Source organism: Pteropus alecto, unplaced genomic scaffold (genome assembly GCF_000325575.1).
Source record: "Pteropus alecto unplaced genomic scaffold, ASM32557v1 scaffold164, whole genome shotgun sequence".
NCBI lineage: Eukaryota > Metazoa > Chordata > Mammalia > Chiroptera > Pteropodidae > Pteropus > Pteropus alecto.
The window spans coordinates 8015014-8024332 of NW_006439568.1; the positions used below are offsets into that span (position 1 = coordinate 8015014).

At 41.2% G+C, this 9319-nt stretch overlaps 1 protein-coding gene across 6 annotated transcripts in view; it reads left to right on the forward strand.

The window, feature by feature from the left end:
• Positions 1-9319, forward strand: part of SAMD12 (sterile alpha motif domain containing 12) — a 361188-nt gene that overhangs the window by 72925 nt on the left and 278944 nt on the right. The window lies entirely within an intron of this gene.

Consider the following 9319-nt stretch of genomic DNA (forward strand, 5'->3'; position numbering starts at 1 on the left):
TAAATATTTGGGAAAAAGAACAGGAAAGATCCTACCAGATTTGACAGTAGTGGCCTTTTTGGAATGGTTAGATGTATGGATGAAGGATGATAGTCATCCTTTCCCATATTATTGTATTTATTATTTAATTTAGTTGAAGCTTTTGTTTCTTATGAAATATAAAGTAATAAATTATTTTTTTTAATGATGATAATGTAAAGGTAAAGTATTAAATGGAAAACACTTAGGACAATGCTTGGCACATAATAGATCCTTAATACACATTAGTGTTTTTCACGTTTTAATTCTTTGCTAGAATGGATAAGAATTGTATGAATTAAGAAACATTCAGTTAGTGCCTACTATATGTCCTGGGGAGAGCTTAGCTGCAAGGACCTTCCAGTCTACCTGTGAAGATAAGACAGATTCACAGATACTTCTAGCAGCTATTCGGATTGCTTTAACTACCCCAGTAATGTTTATGCCTATCACCTATGCATGACCACAAACTTGTACCATTACTGCATTGCTTCATGTTGGACACGTACAATTACGTTGTTAATTTTCTTTAGTTAGCTATATTTCTGATCATTTTTTATTCCTTCCCCCACCTCTAAGCGGAACGGATCGATCCTTTCATGCACGTCCTTTCTTCCTTTCCTCATATCTGTCTGTTACAGCTTGTCTTATTTACTTATGTCTTCATGGCTAGATTCGAGCGTTCTGAAGGGATCAGAGATGATGTACGTTCATTCATGGGCTAGACACCATGAGAGGTCCAGGCTCGTAAAATAATTGGTTGATGATAGCATAGCATAAACATTCACATGTGGAGGGCATATAGTAGTATAGGAGTACTTATAGGAGCAACATGACACTGAGAATAATTGGTGGGAGGAGCCTGGACGTGAGCAAATCGAAGGAGTAAGATAACAGCATTTCTATAGTAACGAAGACAGCAAATGCCTAGCAGACTGTATGTCAAAAGCCCAGAATGAAATGAATGGAAAGTTGAGAGAGATGATACTAGAGAGGGGGCAGGAGCCAGTATATAACTTTGTAAGCTCCAGCTTGAAATTTGCCTGGGAATCTGGTCCCTGTACCTTCCTTCCTAATTCTAGCCTGATTGCCTTCTGTCCGCCCTGAGCGGAGCAGTTATGGGTTAGACAGGAGCACCTGGGGATCTGCTGAAGTCCAGAGCTGAGCCAGTAGCCAACCCAAGCCTGGAGTGTGGTGGTGGAGAGAGCCAGGGAATATCAGATCTCCCTGCTTCCTGCAGGGAGCTTGATCTGCAGAATGCTGTGGACCCCAGGACCAAGGGCTTGTCTTATTTACTTATGTCTTCATGGCCCCGAAAGTGGCTCTGGGAGGACCCTAATCTCCATCCAAGGAGGAAATTTAATTCCTTGCCATGTTATATTAGTCCTGATAGCTCGGTTTAATCAGTGGAAACAAAAATTCCCCAATCCTCAGTGACAAAAATACAGCAAACGTTTCTCTCTTTCTCATATGGCATGCCAGTTGCCCACGATCCGAGGTCTGCGCGTGAGGGGCCCAGGCTGATCGAGACTCCACCATCTGGAAAGTCAGTAGTCACTGTAGACGAGGGAGGGAACTTTAAATGTTTTCACCCAGAAGTAAAATGCGTCATTTTTTCCTCATATTCTTTGGACAGAACAAGTCCCATGGGTACACGTGACTTTGGGAGTTGGGGGCAGTGTAATTCTCTGTGCCAGAGTTAGAGGGAACTGTATTTTGGTGAACAGTAGAAATATTCACCACATTTGGGAATGGCAGCTGCCAACCTGGGCATTGCTGGCCCAGGCTGTGCCTTCTGCCTCTTACCAGATACTGCTCAGCAGCGGGACGTGAGCCCCAGGGGTGAACAGTCATGATTGGGTAAAGGAAAATAACCCCAAAGGACCCAGAAGCCAGCAAAAAGGAAGAATTGCAGAACACACAGAATAGATAGCAACTCCTGCAGGGTACTACCCAGGGACCAAGCCCGGCCCAGCTACCCACTGTTGTATGACTTTCAAGGTAAGAATGATCTTACAGTTTTAAATGGCTGAAGAAAAATTGAAAGAAAAATAACACAATCAAGGGCTTTACAATATGTCACACATTCTTCTAAATCTCTGCATTTATCAGCTCGATTAATCTTTACAACAACCCAGGGACAGAGGTACTAATAGTCATTTTGTAGAAGAGGCAACTGAAGCTTCTAGATTGGTTAGGTAGGTAGGTAGAGGTAGTGGGTCATTCAGGTGGAATTCAGACCCAGAAAGTCTTACCTGGGAGCCCGTGCTGTTCATCGGCTTCCCAAATGAAAAGTTCAACACTGCGAGCCCAGTATTTAAGTGACAAAAGAAAGACGCAGGCCACACCTTCTGGCGAGTTCCCAGGAGGAAAGATCACTGTATTTCAGAAAAGCAGGGAAATGCTCTATGGGAGGATAGGGCCACGTTTCTACCATGCTGATAGGTAGAAATTTCAGATTTAACCCTGATTAAGCAAAATGTTACCCATATCCCCCCAAAATTATTATTCTCATTAATAGACCTTAGACTTGTATGTCAAACATTATACTTAACTTTTGCTATTATATGTTGAATTTAGCCAATGAAGAATTTATGGAAATTGATTTTTCTCTCTTGCTGTATGTGTAACTACATAGTATTCTCAGTTTTGCCTCTTGGCCCACAAAGCCTGAACTATATACTATCTGGTCCTTTACAGAAGCAGTTTACTGACTCCTGAACTAATGCTGTAGAAGTTCAGGAAGAGACCACTAGTGCCACTCACAAAAAAATGGTCCGCATGTGCAGGAGGATCAGTGACAACATAAAAAGCCTTTGTATAAATAAAATATGATGTTCCCTTAACTTTTAAAATATGAAATGTTCAAATATACACAAAACAGTAAAAAAGTGGTAAATGGACCCCCAGGTACCCAACACCCCGTTTCAACCAATATCTAGTGTCACATAGTCCACCAACTGTTCCCAGTGTCCACAGACATTGGGTATTATAAACGAAGACACTCTATCACTTCAGTGGAAAATATTCCAGTGTGTCTCTATAACAGATAAAGGCTTCTTTTTTTTTTTTTTAATGTATAGCTACAAAACCATTATACATAACAAAATTAGTAACAATACCTTAAAGTTACCTAATACTAAATCCATATTCATTTTTTTCTAATTGTCTCAAGAAAAGTGGAACTTAGAGATTAATCAGCTCACCAATGGGGGAAGCGGTGAAAGGTGACTTGAGCCAAGGAAAAGAGAAAAAAATGTAAAATAAATAGAAAACAGTGGAAGATATAAATAATGGAATTAAATATATTGGTTAGTATTATGAATATGACAGATTCCCTTATTATTTTATACAGAGTAAGTTAAAATCCAGCAACATTGAAGCACTCTTAAATCAAAGAGGTGAATAGTTATTTAAATTATAGGACTACGCAAATAGATACCAAGAAAAATAGAGATCGTAATTTTAATATTGAACTTACGGGAATTTTAGGTTGAAAGCACTGAACAGGATAAATAAGGACATTACTTAATTATAATAGGCACGATATAAAAGAATATATAAGCATAAATGCACAAATGAGACTGAAAAATACAAAGCAAAACCTATTAAAATGCAAAGGGTACTTGATATTAGTAAAATTTTAGTGCGTGATCTTGCTCTATCTTTCGGGATCACTCAGGCAAATGATGCATTATAATAAACAAAATTGAATATTTTTAACTTTTCTATGAAGGAGGAGAGTATACGTATTTCTGTATGTATACAGAAATAGTTCCAAGAATTGATTATGTTCTTAGCCCCAATTTTCTTAGGTCACATTTTCTAATTATACTGTAATATTTAAAAATAATTTTTAAAAAATGCTAAAGTGATGACCATAAAAGTCTTACACGTTAATAAAATTCTTCTAAATTATCCTTTGAGCAAAATAGAAGTCAAAACTATCTAAAAAGCAATTAAAAGGAAAAAAAATTTCTACTAAAATCTATGAGACATACCAAAAAGCTGCACTCAAGGGAAATGCGTTGCCTTAAACATCGATATTTAAAAAGTGAAATAAAGGAACCTTAAAATGTATCTTAGGAATTTAGGAAAAGAACATAAAAGTAAAACATGCAGAAAAAGAAAAGTATTAAAGGTAAGGGCTGTAATTGTTCAAATAGAGAATTGCTGACTTGTAAAAATGTTAAACGAGTTCAAAATCTGGTTCTTTGAAAAGACCAGTAAAATTGATAACCTCTTTTTGACTGTAGTTGAAAAAAGAGAAATTCATATATAGCAAAAAATGTATATAATTAGGAACAAGAAAGAGAAAACCACAGATAGAAAACAAATTAAAAGACTTACTAGGGAATACAGCATGAACCCTTGCAACAATAAATTTGAAAGCCCCAAGGAAATGTGTAAGATGCACATTATAAGTCATTTCTGATACTAGCCAAAATGGAGAAGCCCACCTAGCCTATTTCACCCACTGACTACACCTGGACTTTCTGGACAGAATACCAAAAGCCATGACTTGGGGCCTCTGAAGAGTAGTCAATATAGGTAGACTGGGAGGGAAGTCAGAACTTGGAAAAGTTCTGACTCCACAGTACTGGGACAGTGATGAGATTCCTGTTTTTTCCTTCTCTCCCCTTCTGGAACCTGAGCACAGCAGCCCCAGTCACCTCAGTGGCCACAGGTTAAAAGAGAAACTCTCTGTTATTGGCCAGGACATGGAACCCCCTGCAAACTGGGTAATATGGGAAGAATCTCTCCCTTTTTTTTTTTCTCTCAGCTTTATTCCAGGGTGGCCTCTGTGTGTCGTCACCATGTGGTGGCCTCAGCAGAGGTGCAGACCCTCAGAGAAAATGGTCTCTAGTCAAAAGGATCAGAAAAAGGGACCCCTGAGGTCCAACGAGTGACAGGAGAAGAGGAACCCCCATAATTTTTTCTCTCATCTCTCCCCTGTTTGCCTGCAGGCAGCCCCAGATGCACAGAGCTGTGGATGGTGGGGTGTCTAACACTCAGCCCCACCTTTTTGGCCAGAGGGAGCCTGTTGTGATGGGTAGATGACTGTGCCCTGGTAAACTACATGTCAAAAAGAGTGAATTTTACTTTACATAAATTCAAAATTAAGTTTAAATTTAAAAAATTATATTCATTCAGAAAATAAAATTTACATAAACTGTCATGAGAGATGCTAGAAACTTAAAGGTCTACCATGTAAAAATTACAAGAACCAGGTGCTACAACTAAGTCTGCATATCAGCAGGTAGTTAATCTTACTGTTACTACACTATTCCAAGCTACAGAAAGAGACCGCATAACCTTAATGGCAAAAATGATGAAAAATAGGATAAGGAACAAAAACTACAGACCAATATCATATGACTATAAATATTAAATAACCTACATCGTGTCAGTTAACAATATATTATGACTATAAAGGCTTTTTGCAGGAAGGCAAAGATATTTACTGTCAGGAAATTTATCCATGCAATACAATTCTACAAAATTTTTCAAATGCTGCATTAAAATGCTTCAAAAGGCATTTTCTAAACTTCAGCAGGTATTCCTAATCAAAAAAAAAAATCAAGGTCAAGTAGGATAGATGGGAATTTCAGAATATAATAATTGTTTACAGAACAAAAGTGGCTAATATTGTCCTAAGGGGCAAAACACTGAAATCATTTCTGTTAAAATGAAGTAAACAGGAATGGCTACTATCACCATTATTATTAAGCATTGTTTTAGAGATTTTATTGCAGCAAGGAAAGAGATGTAAAAATTGGTATAAAGAGTAGAAAAATAATTCGATTATATCATCTTTGCTTATTATAAAATTGCGTGCCTAGAACAGGCACGATCAACTGATAAAAGTACTAAAATTAACAAAGACTTGCTCTTAGGAAATATATACATATCAATAGTTCTCCTCACTATTAGCAAAAATGACCTGGAAGTCGAAATAAGGAAACACACTGTGTTCCCAGTTGCTTCTGCAGTTTACCTGTATGCTGTGGGGAGCTACTGAAAGGTGCTAAGCCTCGGAGAAGATCGGATTTGCATTTTGGAAAAAAGAGAATGCTTTGGCAGCTCTGAGGAGACTAGTTGGAAGCAGGAAGACCAATTATGAGGCTCTTGCAAAGATTCAGGCAGAGATGACATGGCCTCAGGCAACTGCAGTGGCAGTGAGAAAGAAGAAACGGGCAAGGAGCTGAGGTGTCAAGTATGGAGAATGAAGAAGGATTTGTGATCAATGATGATGATTAGAAGGGAGGGAGAGGAAAAAGTCAACAGAGGAATCCCTAGACTCTGGCCAGGAGCCTGGGTGAGAGGGGGTGCTCTTCATTGAGTAACGAAGCAGGAGGAAGAGCAGGTGCCATGTGTTGGGAGTAGTGGACATGTCATGTCTGTGGGATACATAAGTCTTCAGGCTGGTGATGATGTGGGTTTGGAGCTGAGTAAAGGATGCGTTTGAGGAAGGACATTTGGGTGTCATCAGCAGGTTTGTCTGATATGCCCTGTAAAATTACTGGATCGATGTGTCTTTCCATAGGAAACTGCTTCTCACATGGCAGGTGTGCAGAATGTTTTCCTTGCAGCCCTCCAGATCAGCACACCTCTCCCTCTGCTTTGCCGCAGACCTCGGAAGGCTGTCTGTGGCCTGTCTCCACGCTCTCTCGCTCTCTGGCTTATGACTGCCTCTGGTCTTAACTATATGTCCAGGCTCCTGCCAGGCTGTCTTCTGTTACAGCAACTCTGCGACCTTCTGGCAGCTGCTCCCTCACGTTCCCTTCGGCCTAAACACATTAACTCTCTGCTGGTATTCTGCTCCTCCTCATCCCTGCCTGCACCTTTATGAGTCGTCCCTTCATTAAATTCCTCCTAATCTCCCCCATTCAATGTGCTGTTTTCTGTTTGCTGCACCTGGTCAGTAAATTGGCTGCATCAAAATCACCTGGGGTACCTATTAAACTAAGGCGCTCTGGGCTTCATCCCAGAGTTACCAAAACCGAATTTCTAGGGGTGAAAGAAAAGACTGCAATTTTTCAAGCATCTCAAGTGATTCTGATCTGTCACTAGATTAGGGAAGCTTCCCTGGTCTCCTTGGCAGCCCTTCTGGGACAAGACGACATCACGAGCCAGGTAGTTGAGGTTAAAGTGTTCAGTCTCAGGCTCTGCCATTGCCATCATGTGACCTTGGGCAGAATTGTTTCACCCATCTAAGCCTTGGGTTCCACCAATGTAAAGGGAGTTTACAGTTCCTACCTCATGTTGTTTTTCAGTCCTAAATGGGGTAATCCATGTAAAACAGCAGGATGCTAATAAGCTCGCAGTAAGTGTTATTTATTTTCTTTTGAGAGTATCCATTTAATCTCTACACTCGGGTTTTGCCAGTTTCAGGGTAAATAAGACTCGGTCCCTGTATTCAGTCTTGTGAAGGACACAGGGAAGTAAAATAATTGCAATAAAATTCAATTAGATCCTTCAATGTTTAGAAACTTCTAATTTAAGGACTTTCACTGATGCCAACAAAGCTGTGGCCCAGAGCAGATGTTTGTCAACTCTGCACTCCATATGGAGTAGGGTTATGGGTTTATGAACCTAACTTCATAGATAGAGATGTTTTGTAATGAACTGCTTTGGGAGTAAAGAAGAGGTTGGGAGAAGCAGAGCAGGTTTCAGAGACATTTGTAAAATGTCATAGACATTTCAAGCTGTCCATCCAATGGACACGGAGGCAGGGCGAGTGTTTCAGTGACAGGGAATGGCATATGGAGTCTCTGGAATGTGGTAGTGTGGGGTCATTGGGAAAGGCAGTTTGGTAGGATGGGAACACAATGCTAGAAGCAGCTGATGAACTTTGTGGCCATTCTTTCATGCAGCTAAACATTTATCGAAATTCTACTATGGACCAGGCACTGCCCTGGGTGCTGGGGACCCAGAGGAGTACAAAATCATCATTGTCTGGCCTGATGGAACGTACGTTCTAGTAAAAGTTTTTAGTTGATGAGCAAACAAGTGAATGCATAATGTGAAATGGTGAAAGTTGCCATAGAAGATCATTATAAAGCAGGGCAAAGGGAAAAGGTGGTGTGGGCAGGGTGGGTGAATGGGGAGATAATATAGGGTGGCCAGGGGAGGCCTCTCTCATAAGAGAGGGAATGCGAGAGCTAGCCAAGTGTACGTCTGAGGAAAAGCTTTCCAACAGAGGGAACGCAATACAAAAACCTTGACTCAGAGCGTGCTCGATGTGCTGGAGAAACAGCAAAGAGCCTGTGTGACTTGAGAAGAAGAAAACGAGAAGAGCGATAAGGGACGAGTTCAGAGAACCGGGTGAAGTTTTAGCTCATGCAAAGCCTGGGAAGCAATTATGAGCATTTTTGCTTTTACTCTGAGAGAAGCCGTAAAGCAGCATTGGATTTTGGTATCCTCTGACATCATTTCCTGGCTGCTGTGTTGAGGATAGACTGCCGGGGAGCAAAAGGGAAGTGGGGACACCACTTAAGAAGCCAGTGTAATTATCCACAGGGGAGAGAGCAGTGGCCCTGGTGAGGAGGAGTCAGATACTTGGTATAGTTTAAGTTAGAGCCCAAGTGTTTTGAAGGTGGATCACGTGTGGGTGTGTACACAACAGATAAGGAGCAGTTAGGGTTGACTCAGGGTGTTTGGCCTGAGCAGTTGGGAGGCGCAGTAGTTAGTAGGTGAGTGGGAGACCTGCAGGAAGAGGAGGGTCATTATAGAGAACAGAAACTGAGGACTCTTGTAGCCATTTTTAGTTGAAGACGTTGATCAGGCAGCTAGATAGATGAGTCTGAAGTTGAGGGGAGACGTCCAGGCTGCAGGTAGACATTTGGGAGGCATCAGTGTATTAATGGTTTTTAAAGCCTTGGGGCTGTGTGTGTTCCCTCAGGAAGAGAGAGGAGCTCCAGAAACTGCATTCCGGGACGGCCAGTGCTTATAAGTCAGGGAGACTGCAGAGAAACGGAAAAGGGCCAGGGAAGGAGCAGCCAGTAAGCTCGGAAAGAAAGAGGGAGAGACATGTCCTGGATGCTAAAACAAGAAGGTGTTTCTAGAAAGAGGGATGGCAGAGGCAATATGGCTCTGATACGTTGAGTATGGCGGCCGAGAATTGACCCACGGGGTCTGGTGATGTGGAGCCCGTCACTGGTGGCCCCGGAGAGCTGTTTCGGTGAAGTGAGTGGCGTGTGAGATGCCTGGTAGGCGTGGGTTCAGGAGAGAACGGGCCCTGAAGATTCGAAGAACAAGAGCAAAGACAACCCTTTTGAGGCTTTTTTTCTCTAAAGGA